Raw genomic sequence first — 22,432 nt, forward strand, 5'->3', positions numbered from 1 at the left:
AATTGAAGGCCAATTACAACACTTGCAGTTCTGGTGGAACACCAGACCCTGAGCACACTGGAAGTGGAAGGTCTTGCCTCCAACACACTGGTTGGAACTTGGTGGTGTCTTTAGGATTGCTATAAATACCATCTGCTTCGCCAGTGCAGAAACCTTCATCTCCTCCACTGCCCCCATCACCGTCACCTCCACAACTTCCTCCATCACCACCACTTTCTCCACCACTGCCACTGTCTCCACTGATATTGGCACAAAAACCTTCACTCTCAGGTGTCACTGGTGGGTTGTCTCTACCGATATTGGCACAGAAGCCTTCACTTCTGGGTGTCACTGGTGGGTTGTCTCCACTGATATTGGCACAGAAACCTTCACTTCCGGTGTCCCTGGTGGGTTGTCTCCACCGATACTGGCACAGGAAACTTCATTTCCAGGTGTCACTGTTGGGTTGTACCAGGTCTTGGTGGCTGGTGGAGTGCATTCTAAAAGAACAAAAAGACCATTTCAGAGCATCATCATAAGCTGTTTTTGAACCTAGAAGCAAAAACTATAGATCTCCTCTTATATCAGTTTTGTTCTCCAAGAATTTGAGCCCTGTGAGAGTTCCCAAGCTATGGTTGGGAAGAATGTTACGAGGGGACAGATGTCCAAAGCAAGGAGTAAGGGAGAACAAGGGCCACTGGAGTCCTAGCAGGATGTCAGCCCTGGGCTTATGCTACGTTTCTACTCAGGGAGAAGTGAACCCAACCCTACCGTGATTGGACCAAGGATTTTATGTGGGGGACTAATTAATACTTGTGTTTTCGTAGAGGAGGCTTATCCATATTTCTGTCATAAGTAATACATCTGCATTTTGTCATCTTGTTAGCCGTATTATACTTAGATTTGTCATCTTGTTATGTTTTGTTTCTTATACTTTGTTTTTGCTTGTTTCCTTTCCACATTGCTTTTTATCCCCTTTTTCTCCCTCTGGCAATTCAGACATTTTATATTTCATTTTACTGTATTACTAGAACCCTCTCCACCACTAGAATTTGCTGCTTCTTACTCCCTCACTCTATAATTTGAGCCCATCTTTTTATAATCATCTCTTAACAGGTTTTACAATTTAAAAAAATCAATTATTCTGTCAATTTCCTGAGAGTAGAGACATACAGAACCCTTATATCTTCTACTTCTCTACCTCCATCTTTAGACTTACCCCAGGGATGCTTAATCAAGGAACATACAAAGCATGTGAAGAGCAGGGGTTTCTCTCCTCACACTGCTGAGTCATGGACCAATCATCAATGTGAGCCTTTGTGCCTGCTCTTCTTCAAGACCTACCTCCAACCCTCCCTACTAGCACCCAAAGACAAAATCTGTAACTAAGGCAGGTGGGAAGTGGCTAAGCTGGCCTGCTTATGTCTAAGTTAGGATATGGTGCACTGCCCTGACAGGGGAGCTGTCTAGTTTAGAGAAAATGTCAGCACATGCATCAGACTTACTTTCAAGATATCAGATTCTTCCTCCCAGACAAAATTTTCCTGAGAAGAAAGGCCCACCTCTAGGGTATAAGGTATATTCAAATCTTTGCCCACATAGCTACTGTACTTAGACTGGCCTCTTGGTTGAAAACAGTATTTCTAAAAAGCCTCTTCCTGTAAATCTGTCCCTTTTTCACATGATGCTCTGTGGCTACCTCCATGCACTCTTGCCCCTCTGCAGTTGCCATCCTTGCAGCTTGACCTACATCATCTTTAGAACAATGTGGTGAACTTAGTAGTGATGCACGTGAGGACAAGCTCAGGAGTGACTTCAGCTTAATTGTGAGTGAATATTTGCCCTTATTGCAGAAGGAGCCTAAGAAGTCATCCAGATCAATGGCCCAAATCACGGCCTCACCAAAATTGTTCTCCTTAAGAAAGTCAACCTGCAGACACAAAGAGCACTTGGTAGCCAGAATCGAATGGCATCTACACAACAAAGGATGGAGTACAGGGTGACAAGGGGATATTAGGGAGAAAAATGCAAGTGGGTTGAAACCCTATGAATTTTTCTTTTATGAAAGGATATGTGCTTTGTGAATTCAAGGTATGATTGTCTAACTCAGTTCTATTTTTGTTTTCTTGCTCCAGTTAATAAACTCTTGGGTATTAATATAAACAAAGCTAATGTTTATTTAATACTAGTATTCCAAGCTAAGCTACATTTTAACATTCATTACTTGCTTAATCTTCACAGGAACTACTAGGTAGATCCTATTATTATTACTCTTTCACAGGTTTCTGGGAAGTCACCCAGTCTTAGATCAGGACTTGAGAACCAGGTATATCTGACACCAAAGTCTAGACTGTTAACCACTGCACGATACAGACCCTTTCTCTTCCATGTTGACCACCTTTCTCCTGGCCAGGATTCTGTAAAGATGAACTGACAGAGCAGTGTGATGGAAAGAGCCAGACGTGAGCCAATGTGGTAAGTCATTGAACAGAAGGCTGGCAGCAGGCCCAGGAGCAGAGTTCAGACAGCCCACCTGAGCGAGTCCAGGAGCTGCACAGAGAAGGCATCACTCAGGCTGCAGGGCTGGGCCAAGGCCCGGATGGGACAGAGAGAAAGAGCCGCCATAGGGCCCTTGCTAGGCAGCTCTTTGTCCAACACCTGCAGGTGATGGCAGTAAACAAACTTCTGTTACCGCTGTCTTGCCCTTGTCCCCGGCCTTAGGCTTCCCCTGTGCCCTGAGCCCAGATATGATCAAAGTAGAATCATTTCTGGATTCGGGAGCTGCCAGGCTGGCCTTACTTCAAGTAAGAAGACAAAGGTCCAGCGGTCATGCCTGGGGCTGCCTCTGAGTCCAGGGTACAAGAAGAAGAGGTCCAGACCATCAAAGCCATGTGTCCTCAGGAGGGCTATCACTGAATTGACAAAATTCTGCCGGTTGGCGAATGTGGACAGCATCGTGGTGAACCTGCAGGGAGACCAGCGGTGAGGCCAGGAGTGTTTTCTGCACAACCTCAGCCTCCCTTACAAGACCCCTTGGTTCGCACCCCATGGAGGGCACAGTGGATGTGACTGAGGAAAGGAAGGCAAGTTGTTGAAACTCTCAGAGCCTCTTAAAGCCCCTCCCAGCATGGGGCTCCAATACCCAGGAATGGGGACTTCAGGCTCCAGGGAGGATTTGCAAAACACAACTTCCCCTGCCAGATGGAAACAAGCACACAGCCTGGGGTGGAGAGAGCAGGCTCAGGCCAGCTTGGCCTCTGAAAACATGGTCCGCCCCTAGCCACGCACTGTCCCTCTGCTGTTTCCTCGTGGGTAACAGCTCAGTCCTGACACCCTGTCCTGGCACTGACTTTCTCTGCCTGAACAGATTAGCGGAGGGAACATGAGCCAAGGGCCGGCATTTCCAGAACGATCTCTGAGCGAACGTGGCACAGGAGGGCCATGCTCAGACTAGGAGTTCTGTACCCTTTGCTCTTTTGTTCTTAGGCTGTTTGATTGTTTTCTTTCTTTCTTTTTTTTTTTTCTAGTGCTTTCTCTTCCACAGTGAAGACACTATTGGAAAACTTGTAACTTATCGGAGTTGAACTTTAAGCAAGTCTTCATGTGTCGGGACTAGTCCTGAGTGCAATGATTAGAAAATTAACCAGATTCAGACTTAGGCAGGCCTAGTTCCATTATCTGGTTTCCACCCATAGCTGGGCCATCTCTCATGGTCACCTGTGTGAAATAGGGTAAGTTTCTTAAGCTCACGTTCCTGCTTTTCTCTGCAAATTTAGAATGTAAACAGCCACTTTGTAAGCCTCTCCCAAGTAACCATGAGATAATGCATGCAAAGCCCCTGGCCAGCGTTTGTACACAGCGAATGTTCAAGAAGTCGTGGCCCAGGGAGAGGCGAGGCCTGGAGTCGGGCAGAGCCGGTTCTCACCCAGCTCCCTGCACCTTCCCTGCATTGCTCCTGGGTTCTCTGCCAGGTGCTTCCTCACATCCCCCCACTCTCAGGCCTTCAGGTGACCCTCTGCTACAGCTCCTTCCTCTAAGGCAGGAAGGGAGGCAACTCTCTACCCTTGGCCTCAGCCATGAAAGAGGGGAATAGTTTCTTCAGAGAACAGGAAGGCAGTTTGTCACCTCCACACTGCCTAGTGGAGGGTAACGAAGAGTAGCCACCATGCACTGGACACAGACCATGTGCCCAGGTGCTCAGCTGAGCATCTGGTTTATATCACTTTCTTTCCTCCCATCCTTTCAGGTTGATACCACTGGCTCCATTTATAAAGCGAGGAAACCCAGGCCCTGGGAGGCTTGGGGTTTATACATGTCCTAAACAAGACTCCTCCTCTATCTGAGGCAAAAGCCCTGCCTCTTCTGAAGCATTGAGGGGACAACTGTGAGCACCCCATTTTCCCCCTCATTTCCCCCCAACCCCTTTCCCACCACCTCCTGGACCTGCCTTGTCTCCCCTCACTCACCATGGAGGAAAGGTCGGGGGACCCTGGACTCCAGGGCCAGGTCAGGACTCGGGGGAGTACTAGCGTGTCTCCCCACAGCCCAGCTGGCTCCCCACTCTGTCCTCACCTCCGGCCTGCCTGCTCCTCCCCCATACACCGCCCCCACCCCAGAGAGAAGAACTGACAGCACAGTCTCACTTCGATGTGCCATAGTTCCACCCCCCAATGGACAACAGTGTTTTCAGCTCCCTGTTCCTCTGATGCAGGACAGAGTCTGTGAGCTGGGTTCTCATTCATTCATTTGGTGACTGGGAAGTTGGGGGGATGGGAGGACAGGAACGGAAAGGGGGAGACGGGTGGGGGAACCTAAGGAAGAAAAGAGCAGAGCCCAGCAGAACCCAGGAAGGGAAGAAGGAAAAGAGGGAGAACAACTAGCCCACATAAAAGTCATCACACCCAGGAACCCCCAGGCTGTCCAAAGGCCCCCAAACTCCCCGCTCCCATGACAGTCCCATAAAAAGCAAAAGAAGAAGCAGTCTAAAATTTCTCTTCACTCACTTTCTTAGTCAACAAACATTTACTGAACAATTACTATTTGCCAATGACTGCTTTAGGTGCTTGAGATACAGCAGTGAACAGAGGATAAGCTCCCTGCTCTCCTGTCCAGAACTTGTAATCTGGTGACATGGATTTTCCCCACCCTTCTATAACCATGCATGCCGTGACAGACCACCCCCTGGCCAGGAGAGCCCAGGAGTCCTGGGGAGGGAGTACTGAGCACCAGCTCTCTGCCGGGCACTGACCCAGCCACTGGTGAACAAAGATATCACAGACATTGACCCTTCCCTTGGGGGCTCATTTGCAGGTGATAGACGGTAATAGAAACACTAGCATTTGTGAAGCATTTGTGATGCACAGCCCTCTCTGAAGCGCCTGAACAGCATTAACACATAGAATCCTCAACGCGGGGCTTGAAGGGCGAGTTGGGGGATGCCAGGCAGAGAAGAGAGAGGAGGGCATTCCAAGCAGGGGCCACAGCAGCCACGAAGGCAAGGAGGCAAGGACGAGCTCAGAGTGCTGGTCAGTGGGGAGCTCCCAAGGCAGGCAAGCTCTGGAGCATCCTGGACAGGAGGCTAGGACACAAGAATCAGAGGAAAGTTGATGACTCACAGGAGAAAAGGATTAACTCACTTCCATTTGTAAAATACAACCCCACATCCAAAGTGAACACACCTCTCCTTGAGCTTGTTGAGCTCTGGGTAGAGGATTTTCTCATCCTCGGGATACTAAGGAACAATCTGATTGTTGTTCATTGAGGCAAAGGCAAATACCAGGTGGGTGCAGAGAAAGGGGTCCAGGTCCCGGGGCAGGATCGAAGCAGGGCTGGGCCGACTAAAGGCCCAGTTGGTGAAATAACACACCAGTTTGTGGGCAGCACCTGGCAGGGGAGAGCAGGCATTTGTTGGCAGAAACCAAGGTGGGGATGGAGCTCAGCTTCCACAGAGCAGCGTGGACACAGCTCAAGAGGCAAGGCCACAGTAACACATCCCCACTCACACCCCAAAGCTACACTGAAGGCAGGTCCTTCCCCCACTCCTGGGGTCCCCAGGGGCGGGGGGAAGAATGCCTTGTGAAACCCTGGTCTGAATGGTACCTCGAGTCTGGATCCTGGCACAGAGAGTGAGCCAAATAGTAGGTGACTGAAAATCATCTGCTGAACTGCATTGGGTCAGCGATTCCTGACACGGAGCCAGGGCAGGGCAGGGCTGCAGGGGCACTTGACCTGGAGCACTTCTCAGGTGGACACTCTCCCTGGCTCTGGAGAGGACCACACAGGGTCCTTACCATTGTGGTGTTTCAGCGCAAGAACCAGCCCTGCAGGACACAAAGGAGGAATCACACACAGATTCACAGGCACACCCGGAGTGACACATCCCAGCATACTCTCCAGTTCTGAGTACATCTACAAACTAACACAAATGGAGACACACACACCCTTCCCTCTTTCCTCTTCTCTACACTGAGCAGACAAAGCCAGATCTACCTAAAAAAATAAACACCACTTCAGTAAACACCACATGTATACACACATGCTTTGCACAGGGACAGCCATGACATTTAGAACTCCCAGCAAAAGCTCAAGGTCAGTGGTTCTCAACCCTGGATGCTAATTTAAGAGTAGTGTTATCGTATTATTCAATATAGTTTTGGAAGTTTTAAACACAGCAATCAGAGAAGAAAAAGAAATAAAAGGAATCCAAATTAGAAAAGAAGGAAAGCTGTCACTGTTTGCAGATGACATGATACTATACATAGAGAGCCCTAAAGATGCTACCAAAAAACTACTAGAGATAATCAATGAATTTGGTAAACTAGCAGGATACAAAATCAATGCACAGAAATATCTGGCATTCCTATACACTAATGATGAAAAATCTGAAAGTGAAATTAAGAAATCACTCCCATTTACCATTGCAACAAAAAGAATAAAATATCTAGGAGTAAATCTACCTAAGGAGAAAAAAGACCTCTATGCAGAAAATTGTAAGATACTGATGAAAGAAATTGAAGATGAAACAGATAGTTGAAAGAAAGAAATTGAAGATGAAACAGAACAATCCATGTTCTTGGATTGGAAGAATCAATATTGTGAAAGTGACTATACTACCCAAAGCAATCTACAGATTCAATGCAATCCCTATCAAACTGCCAATAGCATTTTTCACAGAACTAGAACAAAAAATTGTACAATTTGTATGGAAACACAAAAGACCCCAAATATCCAAAGCAATTTTGAGAAAGAAAAACGGAGCTGGAGGAATCAGGCTCCCAGACATCAGATTATACTACAAAGCTACAATAATCAGACAATATGGTACTGGCACCAAAACAGAAATATAGATCAATGGAGCAGGATAGAAAGCCCAGAGATAAACCCACGCATGTATAGTCACCTTATCTTTGATAAAAGAGGCAAGAATGTACAGTGGAGAAAAGACAGTGTCTTCAATAAATGGTGCTGGGACAACTTGACAGCTACATGTAAAAGAATGAAAGGACAACACTCCCTAACACCATACACAAAAATAAACTCAAAATGGATTAAAGACCTAAATGTAAGGCCAGACACTATAAAACTCTTAGAGGAAAAGATAGCAGAACACTCTATGACATAAATCACAGCAAGATCCTTTTTGACCCACCTCCTAGGGAAACAGAAACAAAAATAAACAAATGGGACCTAATGAAATTTAAAAGATTTTGCACAGCAAAGGAAACCATAAACAAGACGAAAAGACAACCCCCAGAATGGGAGAAAATATTTGCAAATGAAGAAACAGACAAAAGATTAATCTCCAAAATTTACAAGGAGCTCATGCAGCTCAATAATACAAAAAAAACAACAACAACAACAACCCAATCCAAAGATGGGCAGAAGACCTAAATAGACATTTCTCCATAGAAGATATACAGATTGCCCACAAACACATGAAAGGATGCTCAACATCATTAATCATTAGAGAAATGCAAATCAAAACTACAATGTGATATCATCTCACACCGATCAGAACGGCCATAATCAAAAAATATACAAACAATAAATGCTTGAGAGGGTGTGGAGAAAAGGGAACCCTCTTGCACTGTTGGTGGGAATGTAAATTGATACAGCCACTATGGAGAACAGTATGGAGGTTCCTTAAAAAACTAAAAATAGGGCTTCCCAGGTGGCAGAGTGGTTGAGAGTCCGCCTGCCGATGCAGGAACCACGGGTTCATGCCCAGGTCTGGGAAGATCCCACATGCCATGGAGCAGCTGGGCCCGTGAGCCATGGCCGCTATATAGAGTGAAGTAAGTCAGAAAGAGAAAAACAAATAGCATATACTAACACATATATATGGAATCAAAAAAAAATGGTCATGAAGAACCTAGGGGCAAGTTGGAAATAAAGACACAGACCTACTAGAGAATGGACTTGAGGATACAGGGAGGGGGAAGGGTAAGCTGGGACAAAGTGAGAGAGTAGCATGGACATATATACACTACCAAACGTAAAATAGTTAGCTAAAGGGAAGCAGCCGAATAGCACAGGGAGATCAGCTCGGTGCTTTGTGACCACCTAGTGGGGTGGGATAGGGAGGGTGGGAGGGAGGGAGACGCAAGAGGGAAGAGATATGGGGACATATGTATATGTATAGCTGATTCACTTTGTTATAAAGCAGAAACTAACACACCATTGTAAAGTAATTATACTCCAATAAAGATGTTTCAATAAATAAATAAAATAAAAGTCGTGTTATCTTGGGTCCTCCCCCAGAGATTCTGATTGAATAGGTCTGAGGTGGATGCCAGGCATAAAAATGTTTAATGTGTAGCCAGAGCACCACCACTGCTCTGATCTCTCTTCCCTGGGCCCCTCTGGTCCTTCACGGTGTCCTGTCCCACCTCTACCTAATCCAGGCCCCTGAGTCCCAGGATGCTTCTCAGGCACCAGAGAGACAACAAGCTTATGAGGCCTGGCACCCCTGGACTGAGAGACATTGCAGGGCTGGAACCCACCACAGTCACCAACCCATAGCAACAGATTCCCCATCTCTATGTTCTGAGAGCTGTAGGCTTAGACATGGAACCCCTTTATGTGCGCTTCCCCAGGTATGACCCTGGGACAACACTGGGATAGCCCAGCTAAATACACACAAAACCAGGAACAATGATTAATGGGCAGCTGCCCCAGAGTCACAGTGACCCCAGCATCTCCCGTCCTCCTGCCCAGCAGAGCTATAGCTCTTAGATCCAACAAAGAAACAACTCCCTCTGACACTGGCACAGAGTGGGTGTCCACCATGGGCCCTGGTGAGGGCAGGGTGGTACTCAGCCCTCTTCCTGGAAATCAGCCCCATGTGGACTGAGTATGAGGAAGAAACACTGAAGGGCAGCATTAATTCTATTGTTTTAAAATTAGTGGTTTAGGAAAGCTATGTAATGTAAAGTTAAAAAGCACCAGACAAGGACTCAGGTAGGCCAAAGTCTGAATCCTAGTGTCAAAAATTAGAAGTTTTAGGGCTTCCCTAGTGGCACAGTGGTTGAGAATCTGCCTGCCAATGCAGGGGACTCGGGTTCGAGCCCTGGTCTGGGAAGATCCCACATGCCGCAGAGCAACTAAGCCCGTGCACCACAACTACTGAGCCTGAGCTCTAGAGCCCATGAGCCACAACTACTAAGCCTGCGTGCCACAGCTACTGAAGCCCACGCACCTAGAGCCCGTGCTCCGCAACAAGAGAAGCCACTGCAATGAGAAGCCTGTGCCCTGCAACAAAGAGCAAGCCCCGCTCGCCGCAGCTAGAGAAAGCCTGCACATAGCAACGAAGACCCAACGCAGCCAAAAATAAAAATTAAATTAATAAATAAATTTATAAGAAAAGAAAAAGTAGAAGTTTTATCATCTTGGACAGTTACTTAGCTCTTTGAGCTTCAGCTTCCACATTTGTAAAACGGAGATAACACTTGAACTTACCTCATAGGGTTTTATACATATTAAAGAGATAATGTGTCACTTCGGCCCAACATTGACATATACACACTACCAACTGTAAAATAGATAGCTAGTGGGAAGCAGCAGCATCACAAGGGTAAATCAGCTCGGTGCTTTGTGACCACCTAGAGGGGTGGGATGGGGAGGGTGGGAGGGAGATACAAGAGGGAGGGGATATGGGGATATATGTATATGTATAGCTGATTCACTTTGTTATACAGCAGAAACTAACACAACATTGTAAAGCAATCATACTCCGATAAAGATGTTAAAAAAAAAGAGAGACAATGTGTGAAAAACTGTTAGTTCAGTGCTTTGCATATAGTAAGGGCTCTGTCAATGGTAGCAGGTATTAGTGATACCATAAGAGTTTCCCCGAGAGCAGGGTTCTCAAACTCAAATGCTGACAGACAGGTAATGTAAATCAGTGTAGTGGACACAATAGAATAGTTCAGTTTCCACTTAATTGGAAGAATAACAGTTCAAGCTCAGTGATACACTTCAACTAACATGAGGAGGCAGCAGAGATTGGTATGAACAGGGACAGCACTGAGTAGCCACTAATTTCTGCCTTGCAGAGAAACAGAACCAATCTTTTGGAGGATTCTTCAATTTCCCAAGAGAAGACAAAAATCTGAATTTTTGTATGAGTCAACAATGTTTGAGCCAGTATATGAGCCAATGGTGACACTGTCATGAGAGGTGTCATGAACCTAAGGAATATACTGAATCTAACTCTGGACACCTGGATTTTTAAAATATACAACAATAATACAGCAATAATATGAAGGGTGCAACAATTTATGAAGGATAAATAACGTAAGTCTATACTCCAATGATCCATCAGCTTTTTTTTCTGCTACAGAGGCTCTCAGACCATGAGAATTCCCATATTTCAGGGTCTGAGCCTCAATCATGGGAGACCAGAAGCTGGATGTTTTCAGTGTATCCACTATGTTCATCCTCTTGGAGACTCACACAGCTCACCTAATCCACACGCCATTGAGGTGCTAACCAGATGTCAATATAATAAATGACACTGACAAATAACAATGGCTAGTGGTTGAACTCACTTCATTTCCAATACGAAGAAACTAGGAAAGTTTAACTTGTATCAGCAGGTTGCTTGGATATCATGGAATAAAAACAATAAGTATAAACAATGGTATAGAATGTTTAAGGCAAGGATATTTCACTGAAACTTGGGAAAGCTCGTGGGAATACCCCATCCAACAGAGGCTGTGTCTCCATTTGTTCAGCCCTCTTTGCCTTCCTTTATGTATTCAATGAATATTCATTGAGCACGGGCCAGGCCCTGATAGCCACCCTATGTTTGTGGTGATGAAGACATAGTTTCTGCTCAAAGAGCTTCTAGTCTAGTGAGCACATGGATCACATCCTCCAGAGCTAGTGTGTATCTCTCTCTTGTACCTCCTGGATGAGTGCAGTGGAAATCACATGAGTTTTGTTTCTAAACAGGATTGAGATCCAGTTCCTGCTCTGCACTATCATTATGTCCCACCTGCATGTTCAATGCCACCCTCCGTACCTTGAGCTAATATTAACCTGAATCAGGAGATAAATAAGTCCTTGAATGCAGTGCTAGATCAGATTTGGCAACATCTCGCACCATTGGTAGATTACCCCTGGTGCGGCTTCTAACTCTAGTGACCAAGCTCTTACTTGTTTCCTAATTCCCAGCCCATGTGCCTTAAATCTTGTTTCTGGGTCTCTGGTTTGATTTCTCTTCCTGGTTTAGGAACCAGTTGGTTCCTAGGGCCTGGTCCTGACTCATTCTGGCCAGGTTCCTGGGGCCTTACTGCCTGTCTTTTAAGACCACCCTGATGTGAATGTCTGCTTCTAAGCCTCCCTTCACCCCACCTCCTGCTCCCCAGATACCACATCACTGAGATTTCCCACGAGGTTTGTGCCCTTCCACCCAGACTCCTGCCAGGGGCACTAGCTGTTCATGCTGTACCCATCACAGGGCCAGATCTGCCTGCCAACTGAACCTCCTTCACCTGCACCTGGCTCAGTGTTCTGGGCTCCTAGTCTGCTGCAGTGGGCAAGGCTGGATCCCAGACCTCCCTCTTCCATACAGTCAAAAGTGACTAATGATGCTGAGAAGAATGGCAAGATATAACAATGGATGCCCAGGAGTGACGTCGGCTTCATTCAGGGATGACTGTGCCAAAGAATTGGCAACTAAGCCTCTGTGTGTAGGAGATGATGAACAGTGAAATGCTGAGTGAGGGTCAGGTTGAAAATCACTGTGCCATGTCGCACTGCTCGCTCCCAATCCTCCTCCTTGGGTTCCTGCTGTCAAAAGTATGGTCGTTGCTTTGTATTTTCACACACCCACCCAGATGCTTGGAAAACACTCCTTCCCAATGCTCAGCCTGTTCTCACAAAATGAGAAAAGGCACATACAATACCTTTTAGTTGGCTTGCTGAAGAAATCCCCGCTGCAGCACAATCTCTTCCACATTCTACACACTCAACTAGATGAAGGCAAGATCACAGACGTGAAGGGCTGTGGGTTTAACAAAGCATTTGACCAAACTTTTCATGATTCTCCTGTGGAAGAATTGGAGATGTATGACTCGAACAAAAGCAATTGGTTGAATAACATAAGAACACAAAGAGTGTTGACTCCAGATCGTGTAAACTTGAAATAGCTTTACCACATCTCTAAAATGAAGGAGATAGACTAGAGCATTGTTTCCCAATATTTAATATAAAAGATGATTTTTGGTTGTACATTAGGATGTTTAAATTTTAATGTTTATGTGCTTATTTTTAATGTGTTAGAAAATGTAATTATCCAAAAATCCCGTGATTTCTTAGCTATTATTTAAGTGTAAAACTTGAGGCAATTCAAAAAAGAATATTTTAATGAAGTCGTAAAGGTAACACTATTCAATCTCCTTAGAAGACATTTTGAGAACACCACAATCCTAAACGCATTTTATAACCCAGCAAGTTCACTTTTAGAAATCTGCCATGCAGACATATCTGCCCAAGTACACAAAGAGAGTATGTTCACTGCAGGTTTATTTGTAACAACAACAAAAAAGAGAATTTCCAACTAACTAAATGACCATTACTTGGAGACAGATAAATATGTTATTGCACATACACGCGATGACCTCTTTCTTTACCTTTTAAGCCAGTGGTTTTCTACTGGGCAATAAATCACCCCCATGGGACACTTGGCAATGTCTGGAGACATTTTTGCTTGTCACGATGGGGACAGGGTGCTACAGTGTTTATTTTAATGTGTGTTATAAAATGTAATTATCCAAAAATGCCATTATTTCTTAGATATTATTTAAGTGTAAAACTTGAGGCAATTTGAAAAAGAATATTTTAATAAAGCAGTAAAGGTAACACTATTTATTCAATCTCCTTAAAAGTCATTTTGAGAACATCACAATCCTATAACCCAGCAAGTTCACTTTTAGAAATCTGCCATGCAGACATATCTGCCCAAGTACACAAAGAGAGTATGTTCACTGCAGGTTTATTTGTAACAACAACAAAAAAGAGAATTTCCAACTAACTAAATGACCATTACTTGGAGACAGATAAATATGTTATTGCACATACACGCGATGACCTCTTTCTTTACCTTTTAAGCCAGTGGTTTTCTACTGGGCAATAAATCACCCCCATGGGACACTTGGCAATGTCTGGAGACATTTTTGCTTGTCACGATGGGGACAGGGTGCTACTAGTACCTAGTGGGTAGAAGACAGGGATGGTGCTAAACACCCTACAAGGCACAAGGCAGCCTCCAACAGCAAAGAATTATCCATTATTGATAAGTAATAATCCCAAGGGTGAAAAAAAACCCAGTTAAAGCAGAGTTGCTTTCATTATTGTTCTTATTCTTTTAATGCCATCACAAACCTGAGATCACGTATATACTTACCCCTTATTACTCTAGGTTTAAAATTAAACAACTGTTTCAACTATTGCAAAGTGAGCTCTTTTAGTGAGGATAAGTGATTGATTTATCTTTGTAGCTCCAGAACCAATAATTAAATAGTCTGCCTTTGGAATGAATGAGCTAAGGAAAAGCACAGCCAAGGAGCACACTCTGGCTTAGAAAGAGGCAACTGGCATTGGGTCCAGTTATAGAAGCAGGGATTGTAACAGCTATATTTTATATTACTTGTTTTTATCTTCCCATTTCCCTCCTGTTACTTTATATGAGGGCACTGTTGATGGCTAATTGTTTAGGTTTAAAGTGAAAGTATGAACAAATGAACATCATCCCATGATGATAAATAGCTGATGGAACTTTGGGCATCTCTTGTGTTGAGGTCATGACATTTGACCTGCATTTCAGACAAGAGAGGACAGTAGGGGGCAAACAGGCTGGACCACAACAGATATTTTCCAATTATCCTTCTACCTCCCTATCTTTCTCCACCTTGCTCTCTGCCCCTGCAAGTCAGTCTGTTTGGACTACATCCAATAGCTCAGTGGGCTCTGCCTGACAGAAGAGTAGATGGAGGAAGGAGAGTGAGGTCAGGGTGTTTGTTCCCCTAAGGATCATTCCCTGTGAGGTCACATCGAGATGACCATAACCCTCCTTCGAGGTTCACTGCTCCTCTCAAGGAAGACTGCTCGACCTGACTATCTCTTCTTCCAGTTTCAGGTAACCTCTCCCTGTAACAGCTCCACTCTTCTAGCCCTGGCTTCCTACACTAGCTCTATGATTCCCCTACACCACTCCCAAAACTCCGTAGTTACTCTCTTTGTAAATGAACCCTCCTCACATTATCTTAATTTGAGTATACCACCTGTTTTCCTTAGGACCCTGACTGACAGACTATATAATCCTGGATCATGTTGCTTAATCTTTATGAGCCTGTTTTCCCACCTATAATGTTAAAATATTAATAATTATCTTTCCGAGTGTTCAGATTATTAAACGTCTTACTTTAAATAGAGTGTTTAAAGGGTAAGTACTCAAAAATATAATAACTATTAACTATTTGCAGATTTTAGGTGCAACAGAACACTCAACTAGAAGCAATTTAATCAAAATTAAAACTTATTTACACTCATTAAAAGAAATCCAGAAGAGGTGGCTTAATCATCACTGCTTAATCCAGGTGCTCAGCACAACCATCCAGGACCCAAGTTCTTGATGTGTTTCTTCTCTAAAGGACATGGCCACCTGTACCTGAACAAAATCAAAGTCCTGTTGGTAAATGTGGAGGAAGGAGAGAGAATAGTCATTCGACAGCCAACTGCGCAGGCTGCACTGTTATTAAAGTGTATGTTAATGAGCAGGTGCCCAACCTTTGGTGGCACACCAGAGTGCATGGGGCCCAGAAAGACTCTTGGGGGGTTGCAGTCAGAAGAGCAGGGTCAGAAGGAGAAAGACAATACCCTTCACAGAAACCAATGAAGAGGGACTGTTATTCCTGATGACAGTGATGACTTCGCAGAAAGATTCCCGTAACTCTGACAACTTCTATTCACTTCCAACCTCACAGAACATGCAGCATTTTCCCCACTGACCAAGACAGTAATTGTTGGAGTTGTGGAGTTGCAAACAACAGATACCAGCTCTGGCTAAATCAATCAAAACAGGAATTCAAAGGAAAGCCTGTAAGGCAACTTACAATCAATGGGCATGTTGTAGAATAGTCTTGAAACACAGGCAGTGTATATACGTCCATTCTCTAATAGGTCTGTGTCTTTATTCCCGTCTTGCCCCTAGGTTCTTCATGACCACTTTTATTTATTTATTTTTTAGATTCCATACATATGTGTTAGCATACAGTATTTGTTTTTCTCTTTCTGACTTACTTCACTCTGTAGGACAGACTCTAGGTCCATCCACCTCACTACAAATAACTCAATTTCATTTCTTTTTATGGTTGAGTAAAATTTCGTTGTATATATGTGCCACATCTTCTTTATCCATTCATCTGTCCATGGACACTTAGGTTGTTTCCATGTCCTGGCTATTGTAAATAGAGCTGCAATGAACATTGTGGTACATGACTCTTTTTGAATTATGGTTTTCTCAGGGTATATGCCCAGCAGTGGGATTGCTGGGTTGTATGGTAGTTCTGTTTTTAGTTTTTTAAGGAACCTCTGTACTGTTCTCCATAGTGGCTGTATCAATTTACATTCCCACCAACAGTGTGAGAGGGTTCCCTTTTCTCCACACCCTCTCAAGCATTTATTGTTTGTTGATTTTTTGATAATGGCCATTCTGACCGGTGTGAGATGATATCTCATTGTAGTTTTGATTTGCATTTCTCTAATGATTAATGATGTTATGATGTTGAGCATTCTTTCATGTGTTTGTTGGCAATCTGTATATCTTCTTTGGAGAAATGTCTGTTTAGGTCTTCTGCCCATTTTTGGATTGGGTTTTTTGTTTTTTTGATATTGAGCTGCATGAGCTGCTTGTAAATTTTGGAGATTAATCCTTTGTCAGTTGCTTCATTTGCAAATATTTTCTCCCATTCTGAGGGTTGTCTTTTTGTCTTGTTTATGGTTTCCTTTGCTGTGCAAAAGCTTTGAATTTCATTAGGTCCCATTTGTTTATTTTTATTTCCATTGCTCTAGGAGCTGGGTCAAAAAGGATCTTGCTGTGATTTATGTCATAGAGTGTTCTGCCTATGTTTTCCTCTAAGAGTTTTATAGTGTCTGGCCTTATATTTAGGTCTTTAGTCCATTTTTAGTTTATTTTTGTGTATGTTGTTAGGGAGTGTTCTGATTTCACTCTTTTACATGTAGCTGTCCTGTTTATGTTTTGGTTTTTGATAATAGTCATTCTGATAGGTGTGAGGTGTTATTTTATTGTAGCTTTGATTTGCATTTTCCTGATGATTAGTGATGTTGAGCATTTTTTCAGGTGTCTGGTGGCCATATTTATTTATTTATTTATTTACATTTGGAAAAATGTATTTCAGGTCTTCTGTTCATTTTTAATCCAGTTGTTTTGGTTTTTTGATATTAAGTTATATGAGTGCTTTATTTTTCTAGATATTAACCCCTTATTGAATATATGATTTGCAAGTGTCTTCTCCCATTCCATAGGTTGCCTTTCTGTTTTGTTGCTGGTTTCTTTCTCCTTGCAAAAGCTTTTTAATTTGCTATAGCTCCATTTTTCTTTCTTTCTCTCTTTTCTTTCTTTCTCTCTTTTCTTTCTTTCTTTCTTTCTTTCTTCCTTTCTTTCTTTCTTTCTTCCTTCCTTTCTTTCTTTCTTTCTTCCTTTCTTTCTTCCTTTCTTTCTTTCTTTCTTTCTTTCTTCCTTTCTTTCTTCCTTTCTTTCTTCCTCCCCGCCATTTTGTTGTCCTTGCCTGAGGAGGCAGATCCAAAACAATATTGCTAAGATCTAAGTCAAAGATCTGACTGCCTATGCTTTCTTCTAGGAGTTTTATGGTTTCAGGTCTTACATTCTTACATTCAAGTGTTTGAAACCAATTTGAACTCAGCTTTGTATATGCTGTAAGATAGTGTGGCCCAGTTCATTCTTTCATATATAGCTGTGCAATATTCCCAACCCTATTTATTGAGGAGACTCTCTTTTCTCCCCCGTTCTGTATTCTTGCCTCCTTTGTCATAGCTTAATTGACCATATGGGCATGGATTTATTTCTCAGCTCTCTATTCTGGTCCATTGAGCTATGTGTCTGTTTTTGTGGGAGAATCATAGTTTTGGTGTCATATTTTACATATTTTTATTTTGCATACACTTAACTAATCATTTTAGATGTAGATTATTTTACTACTTTTGTCCTTTAGCCTTCGTACTAGCTATAGGTGCTTGATCCACTGCCTTTTACTTTATGTTTCCACTTACCAGTGAGAGTTTTCTTTCATAATTTTTTTGTATCTAGTTGTGGCCTTTTCTTTTCCATTTGAAGAAATCCCTTAACATTCCTTACAGGGCCAATTTACTGGTGATGAACTTCTTTTACAGTTGCTTATCTGGGAAACTCTTTTCTCTCCCTCAGTTATGAATGATAACTTTGCTAGGTAGAGTAGTCTTGCTTTTTTTTTTTCTTTCAGCACCTTTAATATATCATGCCACTCCCTTCTGGCCTGTAAACTTTCTGCTGAAAAATCAGCTGATAGTCTTATGGGGTTCTCTTGCCTGTAACTAGTTGATTTTCTCTTGCTTCTTTTAAGATTTATTTTATCTTTAACTTTTAGACATTTTAATTATGTCTTGGTGTGGGTCTCTTCTAGTTCATCTTGCTTGGGACTCTTTGTGCTTCCTGGTCTTGGATGTCTGTTTTCTTCACCAGGTTAGGGAAGTTTTCTGCTATTATTTCTTCAAATAAGCTTTCTGTCCCTTTCCCTCACTCCTCCTTCTCAGACTCCTATAATATGAATGTTACTACAATGTAATGTTGTTCCCAAAGTTTGTTAAACTCTCCTCATTTTAAAAATTATTTTTTTCTTTTTGCTGTTCCAATTGTATGGTTTCCATTGCTATGTCTTTCAGATTACTGATCTCTTCTTCTCTGTCATCTAATCTGATGTTGATTCCATCTAGTGTATTTTTTACTTCAGTTATTGTATTCTTCCCGATTTGTTCTTTTATATATTTTCTATCTCTTTGTTGAAATTCTCACTGTGTTCACCCTTTCATACTCTATGAACATTACTCTATGGCCATTACTTTGAACTCCTTATCAGTAGATTACATATCTCCATTTGGTTCAATTATTTTTTTGAGGTTTAGTCTTGTTCTTTCGTTGGAACGTATTCCTGTGTCTCCTCATTTTTTCTAACTCTGTTTGTTTCTATATATTAGATAGATCACCTACATCCCCCAGTCTTGAAGGAGTGGCTTTATGTAGAAGAATTCCTATGGGGACCAGAGAGCAATCACTTCTGGTCACCAAAGCCAGGCACTCTAGAGGTGTACCCTGCATGGGCCTTCCTGTTGTGGTGGTTCTATGACAGTTGTGGGTGTGCTGGTAGGTGGGACTAGCCTCCAAGCCGGCTGAAAGTGAAGCTTAGCAACAGCTGCTGTAGGTGTACTGGCGGGCAGAGCTGGCTCTGGGGAGCTGACTCAGGGTGCAGCTGCAATATTGAAAGCACACTTCTGGACAGCACTGACCCCCAGAATATCAGACTTAGAATTCACACCCACCACCACATTCCTCCTCTACCAGGGACAGAGCTGGTTTTGAGTCAGCCCCCCAGAACAGGGAGACAGTCAACAGTTTGCTTGCTTCAATCACCCAGTCCCCTTGAAAGAGACAATATTTTTCAGAAGAGAAAAAGGACCCAGCGATTTGCTGCTCCCCTCCCTAATTCCTGATCACAGGGTTCTACATCACACTTACAGCTCAGAAAAGCCTGAGTCAAGCACAGCAGGGGAGCAGTCTTCACTAACAGAGACCAGGAGGGGAGCATTAAGAGAGAAGAAGGTTGAGAAAGGTAAAGCCCATGGGTCTCAAGACAAAACCTGACTGAGCAATCCCCAAAGCCCACCTAAAATGATCAGACAAGGTGGCTTGATCCCCACTGTGCATTAAAGTCTGGCTACCACTCAAGTCTACAGTACAAGTTCCAAGGAAAGATAAAGGAAATGGAGGGAAGCCAGGGTTGAAAGCCATCCTGGCAACTAACCAAGCCATCTGGTCCCTCCCTGTAGCTTTGGCAAAAAGCCAGAAACACAGGCTTTCCAACCACACAGCCCTACAAGCCCACAATATTAATCATTTTGGATGTCAAGCAGGAACAAGACCATATTTTAGCCATTTGCAGTCAGAGACCATACAACCCCAAAAATGGACAACAGTCTTAAGAGATCTTTCACATTCCAAAACCTTAGCTACAACAGTGCCTGCTTTAAGGAGATACCCAATCAGCTAATGTTACGTCAACACAAGGATCCCCCCTCATTCTTCCTATTCATACCCACTAGGCCCTTGATGACAAAGAACAGTACCTGTGCGGGGAGAACACCAGCCCAGTGACACACTGGGAGTGCACAGCTGAGCTGAGGGCACAGCTTGCACTCTTGGTGTCCACAAGGGACACAGTCCCATTCTCATCACCTGAAGGAAAGAGAGAGTACATCACAGAGGTTACAAGCAAGGGCTTTGGACTCAGCCAGATCTGGATTTGAATGCCCTCCATCATGAACAAGTTAACCACTCTGAGCATCAGTTTCCACTTTGGTAAAGTAGGAATAACTGGTCATTTGGGGGTTGTGGAAATTAAATTAATGGATGACATAATTGTTATCACAAACTATGTCACCATATACCCAGCCATATCACCATGTTAACACAACTGTCCCTGCTAGACAACAATATTCCCCATGTAGCAATCCACTTGCTTTGCGGCCCACTGACTTCTAGCCATGAATACAAGAGCCACAGCAAAGAGTCAGGAATCAAATCTACGAGGGCAAGAATCACCATGTTCTCCAAAGCTAAACTAAAACCACTTTTGGGTCACCCCACCTCCCTGCACCCGCATTAATATAATTCACCTTGCGCCCAAGCGTGCTGACGAGACTGAGCAGCCAGAGTCTCGAATTATGGGGTCAGCTCTCTGGCTCATCCTCCCCTTCCCAGAGTCAACACACAGTTCGACGTGCTGCCTTACCAAAGACAAAGACTTCACTCTGCTGAGGATGCCAAGCCAGGGAGGCGGGAAGGTAGCCAGAGGCACTGCAGCCTGCAAAGGGGAGAAGAGGGGTCTGGAACAAGACTCCAAGCCCAGCTCTGAGTCGAAGCTTCCCAGGTGAAGTCACTTGAAATCCCAGGAGCACCTTTATTCAGTGTCCCAAGCCCTGCTAAGGCAGTCCTGTCCTCATCCTTGACCCTCACAACCTACATCTACCCATCAGCCTCTTGCCCTTTCCAGATGTGAGTCACGGGCAAGTTTCAAAACAAAGCATGAAGATAACAACTCTGGCCCCTTTGTTCCCCCATCCAGGAAATGTAAATGACCCACCCAGGAATCAGCCCTTCCTCTTGGGATCCTCTGCATGAAATGGGGTCAGCAGAACTTTAGTGGGAAGAAAATAATTATGTCACTTGTGTCAAAGTGACTGGGCCTCTGGCACCTTCACCTTTGACTCTGGCCAAGGAAAGCCTCTTCCAGGTGGATTCCTAGTACCATCTAAAAACAAAACAGCCAAGGCTAGGACTGAAAAAGAAAGAGCATGCACTCACCTCGGTATGAATTCAGAACCATTTGCTGAGCAAGGTCCAAAACCTTGATGCTAAGAAGCAAAAGGAAACAGAAACTTAATGTTGACCTACACTGTCTACATAAAAACATGTGTTCAGAAAAGAAATTCCTTTAACAGACACATCCTATGTCTTTGTCTACTGGACATCTGATACAGCCTGTTTTTACAGTAGATTGCAAAATCTCTAAGGAAACCTTATAGACATGCCATAATTAGTCATTGGGTTCTTATAATAAGTCCAAAACATTACTTAATGAGGCCAGTATGACACTAAAGACCCACAAAGGAGGCCTAGAGACTCAATGGGAGCAGGGACTCACCAGAAGTCTTTCCTACCACTGACAGCTTGTGTGCCAGAGCTCAGCACACTGACTGTAGACATGAGGTCATAATGCTTATACTTGCAGAACTTGCTGACAATGAGTGTCTCATTCTCATCCAGCTCCCACAATTCAACAGCACCTGTTGGGAGTGGGGAAGAGGGTGAGGAAAACAAGCTTGGATTATGCCAAGACAGCAATTCACTTCTAGGATTCAAGTAGCCCATTGTCAATAAACTAACAAATTAAGTTATTCCTATAAAAGCAAAGTCTGCATCGTTAGAAGGTTTAACTAACTCTCAAGCCATTTGACTTTATTCTGGCATTACTGATGTCCTACTAACAGTCCAGAAAATTAGGTGGGGAAAGCTTCGAGAAAAAGACAGAGAAAGATGGAATGGCTAGTAAAATCCATTATCCTGCTTCCAGTAAGAAAACATGGCAAAATAAGTTCTTAGGAGACAAAGATGAATCTCCGCAATGATCTGCGTAGCACACAGTCCAGTATGGTTAAATCTTCTCTGTTATTTGGACACTAATAAATATTTGTTGAACAATTTGAATAAATGTCTTACAGAGTCGTAAAAAATATGTTGAATAATTCAGTGTCTTCTCAGTGACTGGCTAAGTTCAAAAACTCTCCACATAGCTGTCCTGAATAAGTAGTGTTCGAGCTCAACTGCCAGAGAGGCTCAACCTTTAATGTCCCACTTTTACCTTCCATGCAATGTCTGCCAACACCCAAATGATGTTTTTTTTTTTTAAATTCCAGAGTCTCCATTGCTGAGCCTGACATTCAAAACAAAGAAAGCAAAATGGGAAGAAACGGAAAGATACAGGTAGTACAGATTGGACATTCTTTTCTCTGAGGTGCCCATTCCAATTTTTACCCATTTTTAAAATTAGGTTCTATTTCTTACTGTTAAATGTTTCTTCTCTCTCCCTCCCCCCCGCCC

General features: G+C 43.5%; 2 pseudogenes; both read right to left on the reverse strand.

Moving 5' to 3' along the window:
- Positions 1–327: 327 nt before the first annotated feature.
- The window catches only part of LOC112396256 (acidic mammalian chitinase-like), a 53,146-nt pseudogene continuing 31,041 nt past the window's right edge, over positions 328–22,432 (reverse strand).
- On the reverse strand, positions 2,468–5,969 carry LOC112396261 (oviduct-specific glycoprotein-like; annotated as a pseudogene).

The sequence above is a fragment of the Neophocaena asiaeorientalis genome, unplaced genomic scaffold (assembly GCF_003031525.2).
Source record: "Neophocaena asiaeorientalis asiaeorientalis breed wild unplaced genomic scaffold, Neophocaena_asiaeorientalis_V1.1 scaffold733, whole genome shotgun sequence".
Classification (NCBI taxonomy): Eukaryota; Metazoa; Chordata; class Mammalia; order Artiodactyla; family Phocoenidae; genus Neophocaena; species Neophocaena asiaeorientalis.